Genomic DNA, 20,371 nt, shown 5'->3' with positions numbered 1-20,371 from the left:
ATTCGCGTGAAGCTGCGTACTCTCTTCAAACTTTGACAAGCTACCATTTCTCGCTCGGTTGATATTTTTTCATGAAATTTTCACCCAACTTAGTTCAACTATCCAACTAACGCTCCACACAATTTGAAATCATCACAATGACTGGAAACAAAGATACAGCTTTTCCCGTAAAAAAGGGAAACTTGGAATTGCTTCCCAAAACTCGCTGTATCTTTTACAATTTTTATTGAATAATCTTGAAATCACGTTTCAGGACCGTGATGAAATTCTAATTATTTGAATTAGTGATTTTAGAATTTCCAAGGCGTTCACGTGGTACCATTTACTTATTTCTTGATAAAAATCATCCAGCACACCTTAATTAATCCCGAATAGTCAAAAATGGGTCTCAATTTCGATTAACAGCAAGATAGTGCTGCCATCTACGACTTAAAACTGAGAATATAGTGTTTGATTAGTGTTGATTAGAAAAATAACTAGTTTTGAATGAGAACCCTGTTTTTTGGATTCACATTCAGCCTATAATCTATGTTTTAACATTTCACGTTGTGTTTATGAAGAAATAAAGCAGTTTGATAAAGTATTCTAACAGAAATGTCAAATTCCTTAGCGCTGGAGGAAAAATTCTTGTAATGTTTGTACGTTTGTAAAGGGGAAAAATTCTTAAATAACCTCTTTTAGGACCTTTGGAATACTAGAAAACGCCAGTTACAAGCAGTTATCTATTCAAATAGTTGTAGAAGCATTTCTTATTTCTTAAATTTACTTTGTTAAAGTGCATAACTTTGATAAAATAAATTTTAAGAAGATTTCTGTAGACAAAAATAAGTGGTACTGATCTTACTTCGCACCCTTTTTTCATATTTTTGGTCCTCAACGCCAATTGCTTCATCCAAAAAAAGTAAGTAGGTAGTTGGATAGTTGAAATAAAATAAATTTGTGAAAATTTCATGAAAAAATGTCAACCAAGCTGCCATTTCTCAGCTTGTAAAAGTTGAAGAAAAAAAAAAGTATTGAACGCAACAGAATATCCATCACATTCGTCTCTTCTTCGAGTGGGGAACAGAATTTTAACAAGATTAAGTAATCATTGAGTCCCTTCGATTGAATACGATGGATGGTTTAATAATTTCAAATTTTGAAATAGATGCGCCCTTTCAAATAATCAAACAATGATAAATTCTCGAAATGGGAATTTGTCCTCTTGCAAGCCATATTTTATTTGTGATTGATCAAAAACAATTAGGACTTTTCCTCTTGGAAGTCATTTTTTCTATCTGTGGTTGTTGAAAACTAATGGAGACTTGTCTTTATGCACTCCATCTTTAATTGTTGATAGTTCATTTACAATGGGGAGTTATCCTCACGCAAGCCATCTTTTATTTGATGTTGATTCTGAAATGATGGAGACTTGCCCTGTTGCAAGCCATCTTTAATTGAGAAATATCCTAGATCAAGGAGGGGTTGTCCTCTTGCAAATTTTTGTAAATGATTTTTTTCGAAAATAACGTTTAGATTTAACTTAGAGAATACATTTATCGTTGAGTTATAACAGTGAACTTTAAGACAAGCATCCGCGTTGAATTACCAATAATTGTTTCAAAGCGAAACACATTTTGAGGATAGAAAGGAGTCCAAATTAAGTTCTCCGCATTTAGTATATTTTTCAAGATTTTTTTTAAATTTAGTATTAAGATTGTAAAGTACTGAAATTTAAAAGTGATTCCACTTTGAAAATTTAAGAAGAATCAAAAACAGTTTGTCTAACTTTAATTTTTTTGAAACCTACGTATCAAAAGCTTTGAACTGTCGATTATTCTAAGGGATGAATCATCCACGAGGATGAAAATTCTGAAAAAAAAGAAAACAACAAACATGTCGATTACTGTTTTCCTATTGTTTGATTTGTTTGATGTTCAGGATTTTGATCCTTTTTTTGTAGTTGAAAAGTTGAGTGATAACTTTATCTTGAGATATTATTTATGCTCCTGATTTCAAACTCAAACTTTTACTTTTTTTGAATAATTACACAGATATATTATTTTTGTTCATATGTTGTTCATACGGTTCATACTGCTAAAATGTCCAATTTTTTTTTATGAACATCAATCAAAATTTCTGAATTGCTCGTTAAATGCAATTTAGTGATTAATTTTTGAAGTTTAATTTTAGTGAAGACATTTGACGAGAAAATAATGATGTTTTTCTTTGAGATATTTTTTTGTTATTGTCCTTATCTAGGTCATTAAAATTTAGTATGATAATACAAATAAAAGCAAACTCTGTAACTTTTGATTTTTGATGTAAAACGTTGAAAAATCAGAGCTTTGACAGGCTGCAGTGATATTTTATCTTCATTATTTTTCAAATTAAATTTGCAAAAAAGTCGAAAGTAAAACTTGGCTTGGCTTGGCTTGGCAAATTCACTAATATTCAACCATATTCATTTCAATGGTAGAAAAAATAAATTCATTGCAATGTAAATCACACTTACTTACTTTCTCTTATTCACTTTTCTGTGAAATGTTATTTTAAATTCGAAACAATGAACATATTACTCATTACTTTGCCCTGAAACTTTAAATTTTTCGGTTCAAAAAGGAAATATTTTCCTACTTTTGTGAATCAGGAACCAAACTTAAGCTTGCCAGATTGCCCGGTTTTATCTGGGTTTGCCCGGATATTTGATGCAAAATTTCGAGAAAGTCCTGTGCGGCCCGGTTGCCCGGATATCGTGAAAAAAGTCCGGATATTGCCCGGATTTTTTCACAATTTTCACAAAGAAACCAAAAAATATCAAAGATTAAATCGATTTAAATCGATTAACGGTATGGAAATTTTCAACGGTTGTTTTAAATAATTTCGCTGATTTACTTTTATAAACCTTTAAATATTTAAGTGTTCCAAAAAGTTTTTGGAAGTCTGCCATCACATTAATGAAATAATAATTTAATTTTTTAATATATAATAACACCTAAATTTTGTCCGGCTTTTGCCCGGTTTTTGGATTTGAAAAATTAAAATCGATGCCCGGATTTTGCCAGGTTTTTATTGAAAACAATGCCCGGAATTGCTAAGCCCGGATGGGAGTGGAAAAAATTCTGGCAACCTTAACCAAACTGTTTGATTTTCCATCCTTCCATCTTAATCTGTATTTAGAGTTTTCATACTGATTGGTTTTCATAGATGTTGGTTTTTCTTAATTTTATTAAATTTTTTTTTGTTTGTATATTTACTTTCTTTGAAATTCCTGAGTACCCAATATTGCATTCAAGATTTTGTTTTATTTTGAATCCTTAATACAGAATTTAAATATATTGATTGTTTGTGCTGAAACTGATTGAAGCTTCCGCATCGGAAATTTTGAAGCACTCTAATTTGATGTAACTTTACTCATGGTGTGCAGTGGCAGGGGGATTTTCGTCAAATCTTTCAGCGACAGTTCAAACCAGAAGAAGCTTCCGGTATCTTGTGCGTATTTTCGGGCTCTGGGTTATCCAAATTGCCATCCAACTTTCGTGTGCGGCATCTCCTATGTTTTGTCATCTCTTTTCCAGCTGCAAGAACTGGGTTATGAGGAACGAAAAGATGATAAAAAAGTTTTCACTTTCTCCATCCGAAGGGAAGATGGAAAAAAGCAGGAGGAAAACGCAAAATGAAGAAAAGTGAAAAAATGTGTCGAAACCATTATTTTGTCCCACATTTTCCGGAGGATCTTCAGATTGGCAGTTTGTTGTTGCTCTCATGTGATGCGAGGATAACCGTTTTCATGAAATATTCATATTATTGAAGCCCGGGCTTCATGTGGGTGTTTGTCATGCAAATGTCAGCCAGAACTCTTGACAAGCTGATAAGAAAGAAATCCTGAATAATTGCGGAGGATGAACGTTCTTCTTGGAAATTTGATGAACCCAATGACTGTATTTTTAAATTATTTTGTAAAATAGTGGTTTACTTTTTGCGATGCGATAACTTTATTCAAATTTTCTTTTAATAATAATCTCCGCAAATAGGGGAATCAAGTTTCTCATTTGATGTTTATATGAATCGACCAAGCGCATATCTTTTAATGGAGGAGGAATGGCAACACAAAAAAAACACTCACCGGAAAGTTGAGAAATGAAATCTGTTGTGGTTTAACATTTCCACCGATCTGTTTAGTATGATTGACGTGCTGTTGATTGACAGAATCAGGTGAGATCCGAAATAAAACCACTCTCTAGAATGTTTTTTCGCCATCAAAAAAGTTTTGGATTCGTTAAATTTTCCATACAAATCTTAATTGACTCACAATCCCAGTACATCTGTAGTTGGATTTGAGATGAAAGTTTTACCTAATAACAAATTACTCCAAGTAAGAGAAATATTAAAAATAATTTGATTCACATTACCGGAATCTTCATTGATGTGTTCTTTCATCCATAACTGGAGCATTGTATACAAATTCAAATGTCATCCTAAACATTTAACTCACTGCTGTCAGATGAAATGGGCTTCATTAATAAAGCTGCCAGTAGCTGACAATTTGCAGTTCATATTTTCTAGAATAAAAATCCCCGTTCACAAATTGAAGTGTCACCATATCACTTTTCCCTTGGATCCACAGTCAAGGGAGACAATCCCAACCACTCAAAAAACCGTATCTTTACCTATTTTCCTTTGTCTGAGATTACGTTTCTACCCTTCTTCTCAGAATCTCAATCTTTGTAGGAAAAAAATGACTCACTCGCTCAAAAGTCTCCCCCCGTTTCCCCATCCTAACCTAAAAATTTAGCGGGAGCTTTCTGAAGCTACCGATGAAATCAAGACGAGCTTTTCCGCTCGGTGTGTTTTTTTATTGTTCGCAATAAAAAATGTGCTATGAGGAAGGAATTTAAATCCAGAACGCCTAAGACCGGCTGCCGGTCGGTGAGTTTTCCGCTTGAGCGACAATTGCCGCCTCAGCACATGAGTAAGATTGAAGAAAAAAAGACTTTTCCGTTCGACTATGGAAGCCAAGGAAGGTTTGAGGAAGAAGGAGGAAAACAGGAAGAGCGAGAAAGAGCAAAGGAATGGGGGTGGTGATGAAAAGCAAATTCCCTACCAGCATCAAAATTGAGCTTTTGGTAGCTTGACGGTTCGGTAACAATCTGTAAACAGTCTTTTAAAGGTATAGCAGTTTTTTGTGTTTTCTTGAATTACTAGTGTGGTTAGAATTAAAAGAGGTTTTTGGACTAAACCTACACAGTCAAATAAGAGCCTTGTGTGTTAAAAACAAACTTTTCTATGGCCTAAAGGGTGTCCACGATGAAATTATCAACCACAAAATTGATTCTCAAATTTATAGTTTTCATCCGATTGCCATAAAATTTTCAGGGATTAAAAATTAACTATTAAACTTCATTTTATCATTTCACTCGTATATTATTTACAGTCCATACGCAAATTCCTGCACCTTGGCCTCAAACCCGGCCATAAGGCCATATTTTGCATGTAAACCCATACTTTCTTCAGTTCCTCGACTGTCTTCACTACCTTAGGTCATTTAAGAAAGTGCTGCTTCATAATCGCCCATTACTTCTCGATGGGGTGGAGCTTCGAAGTGTTGAGAGGGTTAAACATTTTTGGCACGATATTGTCCTTATTGTCCGCAAACCACTTCAGTTCCGTCCTTGGAGTAGTGGAATGAGACCAAATCCGGCCAGAAGATTGCTGGAACGCTGTGGGTCTTCAGGAGAGGAAGCAGCCGCTTCTGAAGGCACTCTGTCATGTCCACCTGGCAGTTCATAGTGTCCTGGGTCACGAAAGGTGCACTCCGCTTCCCGCACGTGCAGATGGCTTGCCAAACCAGGAATTTTTTCGTAAATTTAAACATCTTCTGAGTGCGGACATGCTCCGGAACGCTGAACTTATCCTTGGCCGTGAAAAACAGGTTGCCGGGGATCTGTTTGAAGTCGGCCTTCACATATGTTTCGTCGTCCATGATGCAGCATTCAACTTTCGTCAGCATGTTGAGGTACAACTTCCTGGCACGGGTTTTGGCGGACTTTTTCTGCTTCTCGTCGCGATTAGGGGCCTTTTGTACTTTGAACGTTCGAATCCCAGTCTTAGTTTTGGCCTTCTGGACAAAACTTCGGCATAGGTGCAGCTTCTTAGCCACATCCCGAACGGAGACGATCGGGTTTCGGTTGTGATTTTCGGTGTTGTACGGAATACCTTTTCCTTCACTTCTGGGCTTTCGATCGGTGGTCAATCATTTCTCGAACCGTTTAATCACTCGTGACACCGTGGAATTCGCGATTCCCAACGTTTTAGCGATGGAACGATGCGAGAGATACTTGTTCTCGTCACAGGACTTTGAAACTTGCTGGATGTAAACAATGCACTATAAACTAAATGCACCCAAATTTTCGTTAAATTCTACCCAACGGTTAAAAAGTTCAATTTCATAGTGTGGCTATTTCATCGTGGACACCCTTCAAGAGTAAAGTGTTATGGAGTGTCAAAGTTGAACGCGTGCTTTCTATTTTTATACAATTATGTACGATACTGTAAATAAAATAAATGGCGCTACAAATAAGAAACAAGAAATGCTTTACAACCAAGTGTGATAGAACAAATCAAACCATAATCTAGCTACACGCAATTAGAGAAACAAACAATTTTATAATGGTTTAGTCATAGTGCCAAAACTATGACAATGGTACTTTAATCAAAATCATACGTTATTTTTCTTTTGAAATAAGTGGTTAGTTATTTTTTTTTTAAATCAAAGGATAAATTTATTCAAATTTGTATACACCGCACCATACTGAATGGAAATGGTTGAAATTTAGAATCATTTAAAAAATGAAATTCAAAAAAGAAACCACGCTAGTGCAAGTAACAGGATACTTCCATGCATCGATACATCTTCCCGAAACAAGGAGAATCACGAAAAATCTCGACAATTCATTTTCCAGTCCCGTAGATTGGGCGATATGGTTTGTTTTTTTTTCTCTATTTGCGACACTGACGTCAGAGAGACTATCGAAAATACATTTGTTCATTTGCTTGTTCGCTACTCCGCCACACGCATGCTGTCATATTTTGTATCTGACACCTTTGTCGAAGCTGTCAGTTATTCTTTTATTCGGATGGAATATCAGGAATCCGGTCCTCCTGTGTCACTCTTGTTTGTCACAAGGAGATATGGCTCTTTTTTTGACAATAATCAAAGCGAGTCAGAATGTATGTGATTTTCTAGGCTGATTGGTTTGTACTAGATTTTTTCTATGTCATCATATTGTTCTGCAGCAAAGTAAAACATAAAAATGATGATAAGACAGAAACATCCTCAATGGGAGAAATCTCTAATCATTAAATAGTGAATGAGTAATTGTGGCTGGAATAGCTCAGATCTGCTGATAGTAATAATAAAGATAATTTCATCCCAAATCGTACCCATGGAATCACGTTCTATACATTTTCGTTTTCAATCAATATTTATATTCATGAACCTTGAATAAATATGTAGGATATTCCATCCAAAAAAGGAACGTAAGCTCCACGATTGCTAGAGCATTAATCCATAAATCAATAAATATGAAATCGTCCTGAGGAAAACAGGAACAGAAACAGCAGACGTCGAGTGAACATTGAAGTGTGAAGCAAAAATAGTACGAGTAGGTTGATACTGTTTCATTTTCTCAGGGTTCGGCTGAGCATAAGCGGAAGTTTTTACTTTTGCTTCAAATATGAATCAGAGAATTCAATTTAGCGCAAAAAAGTGAATAATCGCGGGTGTTGAAATTCGGCTTTAGCGATTAATTTTTATTCCACTGAAAAAGAAGGAAGAAAGATGAAAAATTCATCTCTCCTTTCTGAGTTACATGCCGGTTTTAAGATCTTAATACAATGAAGGTAATTAAACGAAAAGGTCTATTTGTAGTATTCGAATTTGAATACTTATCTTAGAATTAAAATGCAGAAATCAATTCCAGATTAAGAACAAATAACAGAAAACCATAATTTTTTCCACTTATTCAAGCTAATATTAAGAACACAAAATCAAAGTCAAATATAAAAATATTCAATATGATTTCAAAATCAATTCAAACTTTAAATTGATTGATGATGAAAATGCATTTGATTTTAAAATCTAAGATCAAATAGTATTGAAAACTAGAAATAGAAATTTCAGAATCGGAATTTGCAATCAGAATTCAAAATGATTTCTTAGCATAGCAAAAATAAAAAACCTCAATTTGGAATCAAGGTTATATTTTAATTAAAATATTTTATGTAGAACATCAGTTTAAGAAGATTCATATTTTTGAACCAAAACTATAATTTGGAACTCAAATTTACGAGTGATTCAAAATTGATTATCAAATTTAAATTAGTGAATAACTAGAAATTTAAAAAAATCAAAGATTCAATAAAGGGTTGATATCAGCGAAGCATTATAAAAATGCTCAAGCATAATTCTAACATTTAGAAAATCTCACGATCCCTTCCTAGATGGAATTTTATATTAAAAACAAATATAGGTTTTTTTCATTAAGTTTTCTGATCACATTACATAAACTATCATAACAATCTTAAGTGCATGAGTAATTTTTTAATGCATTAATTATAATCTCAAATTAGAGCGTTCAAGGTTTCGATTATCTTAGAAAATGGAAGAAAATTTGTAATTACGACATGAAATAAGCCTGAGTTTTAAGATAAAAATAGTTTTTTTTTGTTTTTAAATCCTGAGCTCAGATTGAAAACATTTAACTCGGCTGATTTTGACATGCGAAAATAGGGTTTTTATTTTCAGTAAAAATTCTGAAAAGAAATAAGGAAAATTGAATTATTAAAATTGTTTAAAATTATTTAAATCCTCAATAGCGAACATCAATACCAACTAAATATTTAAATTTAATCTTTTCGACCCTTTCTTATTTTAAGATTTTAAGTAAAACAAATATTTGAAAAAATTGAATTATATTTCCAAGCGTTGTGTAGTTCTGCATTTGGATACGGTGGAATTCAAAAACCATGATTGAGATTTTTTTTGAATAAAAGATCAAGTGCTAACAAAACAATTGTTTTTTTTAATTTGATTTGGCAAATAAAGTGAATAAATCCGGGAAAAATCTGTGCTGTTTTCAATAAAATCCGGGCAACCGGGCCGAACCGGACTTTTCCTAAATTTTGCATTGAATATCCGGACAAACCCAGAAAAAACCGGGAATTCTGGAAACCTTAATTTAGGCAAAAAGAAAACCTCTGAGTGTTCCAACCCCAAATTCTTAATTTTAGTTTAGTTTTTAGTCTTCAATCTCAACTGTCAATTTCAATTCAATATTGGAATATTAATAGTAATACATTGTTTAAAGCTTTTTTTTTTAGTTTTCAGGGTTAGAAATTTGAACTGAAAATAATTTCCATGAGAGTTTAACCGAACGGCGCGACGCGACATTGGGTAGTGGTATTTTTTTCAAATGAAAAAAAAAAACAAGAAAATTCTCAAGGCCCTTTTAGGAAAATCGGTCATTTTTTAGAACACCAATCCGGTTGTGGATTAATTTATTTGCTTACAAACTCCTTCGTTGTTTCACATTCCTGCCCTAGAATGCAGCAAAAGGGAGTGTTTTTCTTCTTTGTTCTTCAGGAACAGAGTCTCGAAGAAAATACGGACCAGTAAATTGGGCTCCCGACCCAATTTCGGCAACTTGCCTCACCATCAAGTTTCCCCATAGAAAAAAACACCATCGGAATAGGTCGTTTTGTTTGAATAGCCAGAAACACTTTGGAAGCTTTCCCGAAGAAACTTTCGTAAGAATGGGAAACCTTTACTAAGATAAGGCCAGAATGGCAAATATTTTTGGGTAAATATTTGGTTATATTTTTGTTTTCCTTCAACTGAACCTAAATGATTCGTTGACTTCATTTTGAGAGGATTTGAAAAGTTGAAAGTTTGTTCTAGCTTAGGGATACCATACGTAGAGTACATGTACTCTTTTTCGATCGATTTCAATCGGGATTTTTCATTCAAAATTAGCGCCTTTGAGTATGCAATGAAATTCCGGACTGTAACAACAACTTGCTTAAAAGCTTAGTGCACAAATCAAAAGTGCACGAATCAGCAATGATGTTTTAAAAAAATTAAAAAAAAAAAACGCCTGTATAAAAAAACGCTTTTAAGATGCAGTTTTTATCAACTTTGGTGGCCTTCTCAGAATAAAATAGACAACTATACAAATCCAATTTAAAATTCTGAGCATTTGTCATGTAAATCATATATCTTCCAACAAATTGGCGGTATTTGAATAACCCTAAAACGTCATAATTTTTCATAAATGGCGTTTGTCTTTAAAATTTTGAAACTTTTTCTCAACGTACTTTTGGCGTTGCAAGATATGGTAACCCTATTAGCACTGTTTCAAAAAACACTTGGCGAGAGATCGGTATCAGATTTTCGTCGACAAATTAAATTGAACAAACTTATCTTTGATCTACTGTTGCATGAAACGCGTCATATTAATCTATATATATAAAAAGCAATATTTTTGAGTGACGTGAAATCAATTTGAGGTATCAAATTCAGTGTAAGGGGCTGGCAGAAGGGGTCGTCCATATTAAAATTTCAGTATTTTAGTGATATTGGCGTTATTATACATCGGATTGGGGTGAAAATTTGCATATAGGAGTGATTAGGGACAAACAACTGAATTAATTTATCCAAACTAAAATCAGGGGTCGGCCAAAGGGGTCGTCCATATTAACTATTCAATGTTGATGCGATATTGTCCTTATTATACATCGGATTCAGATGAAAATTGGTTCACAAGAGTTTTGAGAGACGAGAAATGGATTTCAGGTATTTAATTCAGTGTAAGGGGCCAGCAAAGGGGGTCGTCCATATAAACCTTTTAATATTTTTGCAATATCGTCGTTGTATTACATCGGATTGGGACGAAAATTTGCAAACGGTAATTTTTAGGGACGAGCAACCTATTTCAGATGTCAAATGCTTTGCTTGGGGTCGACGAAAGGGGTCGTCCATATAAATTATTTTTTCACTGATTTAGCAATATTGACTTTATTATACAATGGATTGCTTTGAAAATTTGCACACGAGAGTTTTGAGGGAAGGGCAATCGAATTCAGTCATCAAAGATTGTACAGACTCCGTTCGTTTTTGGCAACATTCGATTTTGGCAACATTCGATTTAAGCAACATTCGATTTTGGCACATGTGCCAAAATCGAACGGTTTTTAGAAGGGACATTACCTTTTTGTTTTCTCTTTAACAGGACCAATATTATTGAAAAGAACATCATAAATACGTTTTTATGTTCTTAAATGGTGGCTTAATATAACAACAAAAACATAAAATTATTCATAAAATTATAAAGTACTCAAAAATGACAAAAAGATGAAAAATTTAATGAAATTAAAAAAAAAATCAAACAAAAAACTGGAAATGACGAAAAACAACTAAAAATTTATGAAGAATGACAAAAACAGCAAATATGACAAAAACAACCAAGATTACAAACAAAGCAAGAATAGTTCAAAATGCATCAAAAAGATGAGAAAAAATAATGAAAAAAATACTTAGATGGTCGGAAACTTACTAAAAGTAATGTTCATGATAATATAAATAGTTATTTTGTAAAAATAAAGGAAAAAAATTGAAGAAAAAACCGTTCGATTTTGGCCACATTCGATTTTGGCAACACAAAATGTTCGGGCATGTTGCCAAAATCGAACGGGGTCTGTATAAGAGCCCCCGAAAGGGGTTTAGCTTTTTCGCAATAATTGCGTTGTTATGCAATGATCGAGTCGAAATTTATACACGTGGTTTTTTGGCACAATCAAAGCATTTCTGATTTCAAATTTAGTAGCAGACAACAGACAAAGTGATCGAGCAATATTTTTGCAATTATTAGTTAACAATGAATTCAGAAGTGCATTTGGAAAATGCTTGGTAGGGTAAGTGAGCCTTAACTTGGCATGCTCCTTATCTTGGCATGCCAAAAGGCATTTTGGTGATTTTCATGTCAAACATACGCCTAAAAATGAAAAATAAATCAAACATAAAAGAAAATCGCATATGGCAACATTCTGCATAGCATTTGTCCACAATTGAATCCAAATGACTGCGTAATAATTTTTTTTTCGCATGACAAACTGCAATTAAATTTATGATCTTCGGAAAAATCTAAAATGAACCTACCTTGCTAGTGCATCTGCCATCTTCGGATTGATTTTCAAATCACACTTCATTATGGAAAAATCACTGAAAATTACCGTTGGTTACAGCAAAACATGGCAAAAAATATAAAATTATAACGTACTCCAAACAACGCACATTTTCTATCAAGAATTGAAGAAAATATAAACATTTTCTTCGCCTAATCTTGGCATGCAATTCCACAAATAGAAGTATGCATGTATGTGTGAAAACAACATAAGCAGGCAGTCGGCAGCCGGCGGCCGTTCGTCGACCGACGGTACACAGTGGTCTGGAAATTGAAAAGCCGGTCGAAAGTAAATCGAATGATTGAAATAACTTAAAAATATCATGAATGTATTTTGGACTATAATCAATTTATTTATCTCTCAATCCGACTCAAGCGTATTTGGCATCTTAGTTGGAATTACAATGCTACAATTTGAGCTGCTCTTTAATGGTTAATTTTGAGAACTTTTATTCTCTTATTATGTTCATTTAAAAAATAATTGCACTGCAATGTTGAAATACAATGTTGTCACGAGCTGGAATTGTTATTGTTTTCAATTTCATGTGAAATCAAAAATAATGTTTTGACCAAGTTTGTTTTTCATCATACATCACTGTGCATCAGCAGGAGGTGATGACGTTTGCTCTCTGTAGGAATGGAAGCGCTGCCTAGTTTGGGTAATGATTTTGCATGAGTGCGAGTGGGATGCAGCCCTTATTTCATCCAGCTTTTGAATTTGCTGTTCGCTTCCATTGCCTATAGTTCAAAAACGAACGAGTGAGATGCAATCTATTTCTATCGGGCTGGCTGGAACAAAAGTTTGTCTTGATCTGCTATCCGAGTTTACGCATACGATTGCTAGAAAATTCCTAAGGGCGACATTTTAAACATTTATGACTCAAAGAATCGTTCGCTTACTTTAGCTTAAGCTTTAGTTTGCTTCTTGCCTCGGTCATAATGGTTTTGAAAATGTCGGTCTTCCTTTTTAGGGAGTGGAATGAAAAAGAAATATGAATATTTAATATCTTATGTTAACCTTTTAACTACAATGGAAACAAATCTATCATGATTGCATGTTAAAAATTGAGCGAACGATTAGTTTGCTTCATTAATAAACATATTTATGTCAACCAGTGCAATAATTTGGAACCTATTTGTTTTAAATTATCATTCTTATAATAGAAATTTTAACACACAAAAACTGAAATAAACAATTAAAACTTTTTTTCGTAAGATTATCATTCTACATGCAAATATCAATTCTAATAGTTGATTGACATTTTGTACTTCCGACTTTTTGAAAACAATACAGAACATTGTTGTGCTTCCTTCCGGGGTATTTTCAATTAATTCGTGGGGGCTGTTGTTGTATTAGTGAGGCAAGTTTTTTCTAGAGACGGCCAATTTAAGGAACTCATAAAGGGCCAAAATTCGGCGCGGGGGCTAAAATAAGGAGCATTTCAATCAATAGTTTGATCAGGTTTATCTCAAATTATCAACCGCATTCAAGCAAGGACATATTTTTACTGCCTCTCAGGCTAGTAAGCAACCATATTTGGTCGCGATTCGACCAGACCGAACTGAACGCCATCAGCATTTTTTCTAGACACTTGACCTTAAAGTGCAAATATTTTCATCTAGTTACAAAAACTTTGAAATTGATGAACAAGAATCGATTGTTTATAAACCAAGGAATTGGTTTCAGTCAATCTTATTCGCTATTTCTATCTGGTATGGTGATTACACGAGATTCAAATTCTGTTGTTTCTCAATTTTCTCATGGCGCTCAGTTCGGTCTGGTCGAAGCCCGGCCATTTGTCGAATGACTTTTGAAGGTACACATTATAGGAAGACTACAATCATGGAAAATCTAGTCAACCATGCCTTAGGGGCCAAGATTGGGTACATTTACCCTAATTGGCTTTCATACAAACTGTTCATGTCATATTCTAAGTTGAAAGCGAAACGGAGTTCGTATGGGATCAGCTAGTTGTGATATAAATGAAACCTCATTTTCTCTAATTAAATCTAAAATTAGAAATCAGAACCCCAATTCAAATAACGAGATTTTTGTTTCGATTTAAGTCGTTTTAACGCCTTTGTGCCCTTCACGATTTCGGAATAAGAGCTTTGAATACGGTATCACAATTAAGATTTTTATGAAATAAATAATTGGCTCTAGAATTAAAATCCTCATAGTATTTAAATCTGAACGGAGCAAAAAAAAAACCAATGAATTCAGAACCTGAAGTCTGTGATCTGAAAAAATTTCATATACTGTCTTTCACCAATCGTTATTTTGCCAAAAATGTGAATCAATGCTCCAATTCATCAAATGAAATGACCCAAAACTCGCAGATAATTTGTCAACCAATCAAGTTGAATGAGCCAACAAAAAAAAAAACGGTGACACAAAAAGCCTTTCGATTTGATAGCCAAACAGCAATCGTCACTTCATTTGATTTGAATTCTCGCAAACAAACAAACGAAACGAAACGAAGAACATACAGCAAAACACATAAATAACTCATGCGAAAATCAATCGAAACTTTTATCGTCACTTCATCCATTATTGCGATTTTTTTTTCTCTCGCTCTTTTTGGATGCTGCATTCCTAGACGAACAGCAGTAGTCTGTAGGAATTCTGGAACTCCTGGCAGACGAATGTGCGAGAGGGAAAATTTGTTGAGGCGGAAAATTATACCCCCTTCCCTTCTTTGAGGGGTTCTCGAAAAAAAAAAAACAAGAATATGTCACTGTTCCACAAATCCACTCGAAACCCATTCGCCGCTTCAAAGTAACACAAATCGTAAAGTTAAACACTCATTTGTATTCTAAAGAGGGTTGTAAGGATTGGATTTAAAGTTTTTCTATTGGGGTGCTTTTTTCTCCTTTCAAAAAAAAAAAAAAAGAAACTGATTTGAAATTCAGTCAGGAATGTCGGTTGCCGAGAAAAAAAACCAACTCTAAAAGAAGTTCCACCAATCCAGCATTCAGATTTTTCTCCAAAGGGTTAGTTTCTGTACCAGGTTCTTAATGTTACTGAAACTATCGGGAATTGGCTTCTTTTATTGGTCGGTAGTAACTCGGACGATTAAACTTGATTGCCACTACTATTACTACGACTGGTGAAAATTCGTTCAAATTTGAAGACATATTTTCCCCTGCAGTTTGGAATTCTTCGCTCAGATACTAGAAAATTTCGATTTGGATTCTCCCGTCTGTTCTGGATCTTAACCCGTAAAACTTGAAGAATTGCACCTCTGATTAAATTCTATTTTAGTAACACACTCAAAAACATACAAAAAAATCCCATCGAAAATGACTTACGTTAGGCTTAAAGACTCTGATTTTATAACCCTTAATATTTCAGATTCAGATTTCTGTTTCAAAACCAGAACATTTTTAGACAATTGTTCTTTCATTGTTAAACATGTGATGCTGAGCCTGTTACTGTGTTTGAATTACAAATGGATGAAGAGCATCAATCAAGATCGACAAATTTTCGTCAGAATCATCAAATCTGCTCCATTGTCCGAATCATTAATATTACCCCAAAGAGTATTTTTCCCACCTTCACGACAGGGAGACTAATTGGCGAAATCACTCAATCCTGGAGTCGGGAGTACAATTTAATAGATACAAAATCAAATTTACTCTCCTTTTGGCGCCTCTTTCTGTTTCTTCTAGTGCGAAATAAGGTGTTGGTGTCAGAGATAGAGCACAGCTCAGATTTATTGGTGGCGCTATTAATAATGAAAAATGAAGCCCAGTTTCTACTTCACTCTCACGACAAAAAAAAAAACCCATCTTAAGCTGGACCATGGATACATAAAAAACACCTAGATGTTTTCCCCTAAGATTGGGGCATCAGAATCGTGGTGTTACAAACATGCTTTCGCGCTTCCGGAGGAAAAGATAAAAATCAAATATTCAGTAATCTAATCTGTCGACGGTAATTCTACGGGAAAAGACAAGGTTTAGCTTTTCGAGCTGACCGATACCGAGAATAGACTAAGCAAAGAATTAGCTGAAATACTTGACACTTAAAAATTTAAATAATTTTAAATAAAAATTATGGGAAAGGAACTAGAATTTATTGCGTTTTTCAATGATTGTCTTGAACCCTGATTCATTTTTTTCTTCAAATTTGCCCTGGATTATGTAGAAATATTTTATCAAATCAAGATATCTAGATTGCATGTTGGAGTGCCGAGATATTCCTTAATGATGGTTTTTGTTGAAAATTGCCTTCGGCTGTTATAAATCTCATCATGTTGATTTCATCGCCAAAGTTTTCGTCGGGGAAGAACTTTCATTATTGAGTTTTTCCTAAGCCTCTGGATTGAAAAGGATGTGGGAGGCTGAAAACTGTACGGGCTGTCGTCTATATTCCTTTAAACTCTTTCCACAGCATAAGGAGACATCATCCCTCGTCCAAATTGATTTTTAATAGGTCGAATGGACACATTTCAGATGCCCTAAGCCGGTCATCTTTCTTCGAGATAGTTAATCCAGAACCGAGGGGTCGTTTGGTTATGCAAATAAAAGTTCTAAAGTATCCGGGGGAAATGCGGAGCCTTTTTTTCGGCGCGCTGTCTTCCCGGATCTGAAATGAAAGTTAGAAGAAATCAATAAACAACTCCCAGATAAGTGAGTCCCGGAGATCGGCCCTGTCGACTAGAATCGCTCCAAGCTGCCTCAAATCCACACCGAATAAATTTACTTATCGTTTATCGTGCTCAGTCGGGGAGAAAAGGAAATTCGTAAAAACCGATCCCCGACCAAACGAATTGCACGGCCCTATTTTTCCATTTCATTTGCTCTCGAAATCGTTCATCTTTGATCTCGCTATAAGGTATAGCTACCTAATGGCTTTGGCAGTCTACCTGGAAGCCCTCACAAAAAAAAACCGGAAGAAGGCGCCAGTCAAAGCGGAAGAAAGCCACCGGATTCGGTCCTAGAACAGAGGAGAGCTAGCTAGCTGGCTTTATTTGCTGGTTTATTTATTGCTCCAATTAATTTCTTATTTCGCTCAGCAAAATCGGCTTCTTTCGGAGTCTCGTGGAAAAGATTGCCCCCAGGAGGAAATATCCTCGGAGTCATTTATATGAACAACACCTTCTCTTGCCACAGCTTCCGGATTCCGGTTTCTAGGAGCTCCTGCAAAGCCAGGATCTGGGGTTTTAATTCTCATGTACCATTAAATTAGGACTGTTTCAAACCGTTTGTGACACTCTGTTGCGTCGTCATTTTCTTTTTTTTGTGTTGTCGAATCTCCCAGAAGTCATCTCTGCTTAGAAAATTGTTCTGGATTTTTTCACATCCCGCCCCTACCTTTCCTCAACGTCAACATCAACTTTCGGCTTTGGTTGGCTAGTTTATTCGTTGGTGGAAAACAACAACCGGATTGTGTGTCATTTTATGGGTGACAATAAAAATGCGGATTAAGGTTATGTTTGGAAATCTGCTTCGCCCGGTGGTTTTGTTTTTGAGAAGCCGGTATCGGTAAGTTTTCAGTCTAGCGCTATCTAAATGAATTGTTTCCATTTATGTCTTCCTTCAAGCGAGTTGCTATTTGAAAACTACCTTATTTTCTTTTTTAAATCCTTTTTTTCTTTTTAAACACCCATTACAGTCCCTGGAGTGTCAATTTGACAATCCTGACTAAAACCAATATATCTCTTTTGTTTCATAACCGATTTTTTAGACACGAATGCCACAGGGATGGTAAAGTGTCGTAAATAAATAACAATTTTTACAAAATTTATAGTTTTGGAAACCTCGTAATGTTACTCTAATATGTTTTTAAGACATCATTCACATACAAAACTTAAATTTTCCGTTATTCAAGGTCTAAGAAAAAAAATCCTTAAAAACATGTTTCGGAAAAAAGACTGTAGATCAGCTACGGAATGCTCGAAAATAAAATTTCACTTAGTGTCCAAGAAGTTAGAAGCTATTCATTGCATATAAGAATTTATTTTTTAATGAAATTTTATAAGATCATGACCACAAAAATGAAAAAAGGTAAAGTAAAAACCGTACTTTTCATTCAATGAACCGTCAAAATCGTTTAAGTCACACCAGATAAATTTTGATACGAGGATTGAAAAGTTGACATTATCTGGCACATTTTTGCATTTTTGATTGTCAAAATACTAAACAAATAATTTTTGACGAATTTTCAAAGGTAGCTGTTTTTCGAACTATTTGTCATTTTGCTATTTCTCAGATGTCCTTGCACAGCACTGGATTTTGAGTGTATTCGCGCAAGATTTTAAAATCGTTTGAGAAACAAGAGAAATATAGTGGTTTTAACACGTTCGTCGCCATGAGACCCATATTCGTATTTCCTGGGGAGCCCCGACACATCAAAAACGTGTGACGCTCTCTTGCTCAGTTTCGAAACGCGTTTTAAATCTTATAGTTCTCTCATTTTACTATCCCACTCCACGAATTTCTTTGGGCTCGGCAAGTGAAACTACAAAATTGCGCTTGGCGACGAACGTGTTAAGCGAGGAGTGTCAGATTGACACTCAACACACTCGCATTTTATTAACCATTTATGGTTCAAGAATAACCATTTTTGATCTTTTTCCACGGTATGTATTTTTATGACTTTATGACCCATAAAATGACTTCTCCTGGTGAAGTTGGAATATGGTTAAACAAGGGCAGAGAAGTTGAAAAATGGTTATTATTTAAAGCAAATTCGAATTTTGAAAGACAAGCTAGAAAAATAGTTATTTTTCGTTGCAGTTACGTCTGGGATCATTAGTTTTAAGAATCCAGAGGTTTATATTTTTAACAGATAGTACTCTGGGGGCAATTAATATACATCAAAATGATTTAAAAATAATTTTAATATCATCGGATTTAGATGCAGATATAGCAATGTAAATTCGCTCGAGTACAAACTGAATGTGTCGTTATACCCAGACAATCACCTGACGGAACTTTTCGATCAGATGCTTTTCTCCATCAGATGACGTTATTCTTTCAATGCAAAAAGAAGAATAGAATATACAACCGAAGTGGGACGGTTTTCCGGTAAACCTGCATAAGTTTTTAAAGTGAAAATCTAGATATTTGAAAAAGAGGTAGAAATTCACATAACTGAGGATGCTAACCTCTTTCCAGTCAAGGTCAGTGTAAGAGCTGTAGGCTCGAGCCAGCTTCGGAGTGTTTCCGATGGTTCAGTCGTCATTCCGAGACAGCTTCCTGACATTTTGAGCTGGAAGATCCCTGTTGCAGCAAATTCAGTAAAACATAATACAGACAGCAAGCAGTTTATTAGGCAGTCAGACCCGATTCAGCTTTCTGGATCGTACGGAAAATGACAGTACCAGCATTTTAAAGCAAAGGACAACCTCCAGATTTCAGCATCCTATTGTGGAGGAAACAATTAACAATTTAGTTTTAATTTCGACCACCTAGCAAATAATTGAAGACTTACCTTCAGAAGATGATGTTCGCCGTATGATTTTGATTCCTATAGCGCTATATAAAGCAATTAATTCCTTTTTGTAAAACGCACCCGGCTGCAGAATCACCTTTTTCTAAATGGCAGCGAAGAACCAAATTTTTCAAGCATTTTGTGGTTAATGCTCGAGAATTGCCAAAATAGTTTAAATATTTCCTAGAAAAATGGATAAAAATATCCATATTTGCGGTTTTGAAGCAAAAACTATAAAGTGAATATTTAATAACCATAAATGGTTATGAAAAAATGAGCGTGAAGGTCTGTTTTGGATTTTTTTCCTGGGCTTTCAGTGTGCATCCATAAACAAGTAATGATGCAAAATTAAAGATTTCAAGAATTAATTGAGGACCCCTCCCCCCCAATACTGGGAACTACTTTCTGAGCTATTAAATTATTTTATCTGTTTTGAACAGCTACCAAAAATCAGCATTACTAAACTGAGGTTCAGCAAAAAGTTTTCTTATTTGCTTTACATATGCAGAAAAAGTTCAATTCTAGAGTTTGTTTTGATTAGGTCGTATGAACCATTTGGTATGTTTTGAGAAAATCGATGTTAAAGTTCCGAAACACCTTTTTAATTCTAATTTCATGATTGCTGGTCAAATCCATCTGCAAATGCGAAATTTAATGAAAAACTATACGCAGAACATAATGATGTCCTTGAAATTTGCATTAATTCATTTCT

This window comes from Uranotaenia lowii, chromosome 1 (genome assembly GCF_029784155.1).
Source record: "Uranotaenia lowii strain MFRU-FL chromosome 1, ASM2978415v1, whole genome shotgun sequence".
In the NCBI taxonomy this organism is placed as follows: domain Eukaryota; kingdom Metazoa; phylum Arthropoda; class Insecta; order Diptera; family Culicidae; genus Uranotaenia; species Uranotaenia lowii.
This window is presented reverse-complemented; position numbering follows the sequence as displayed.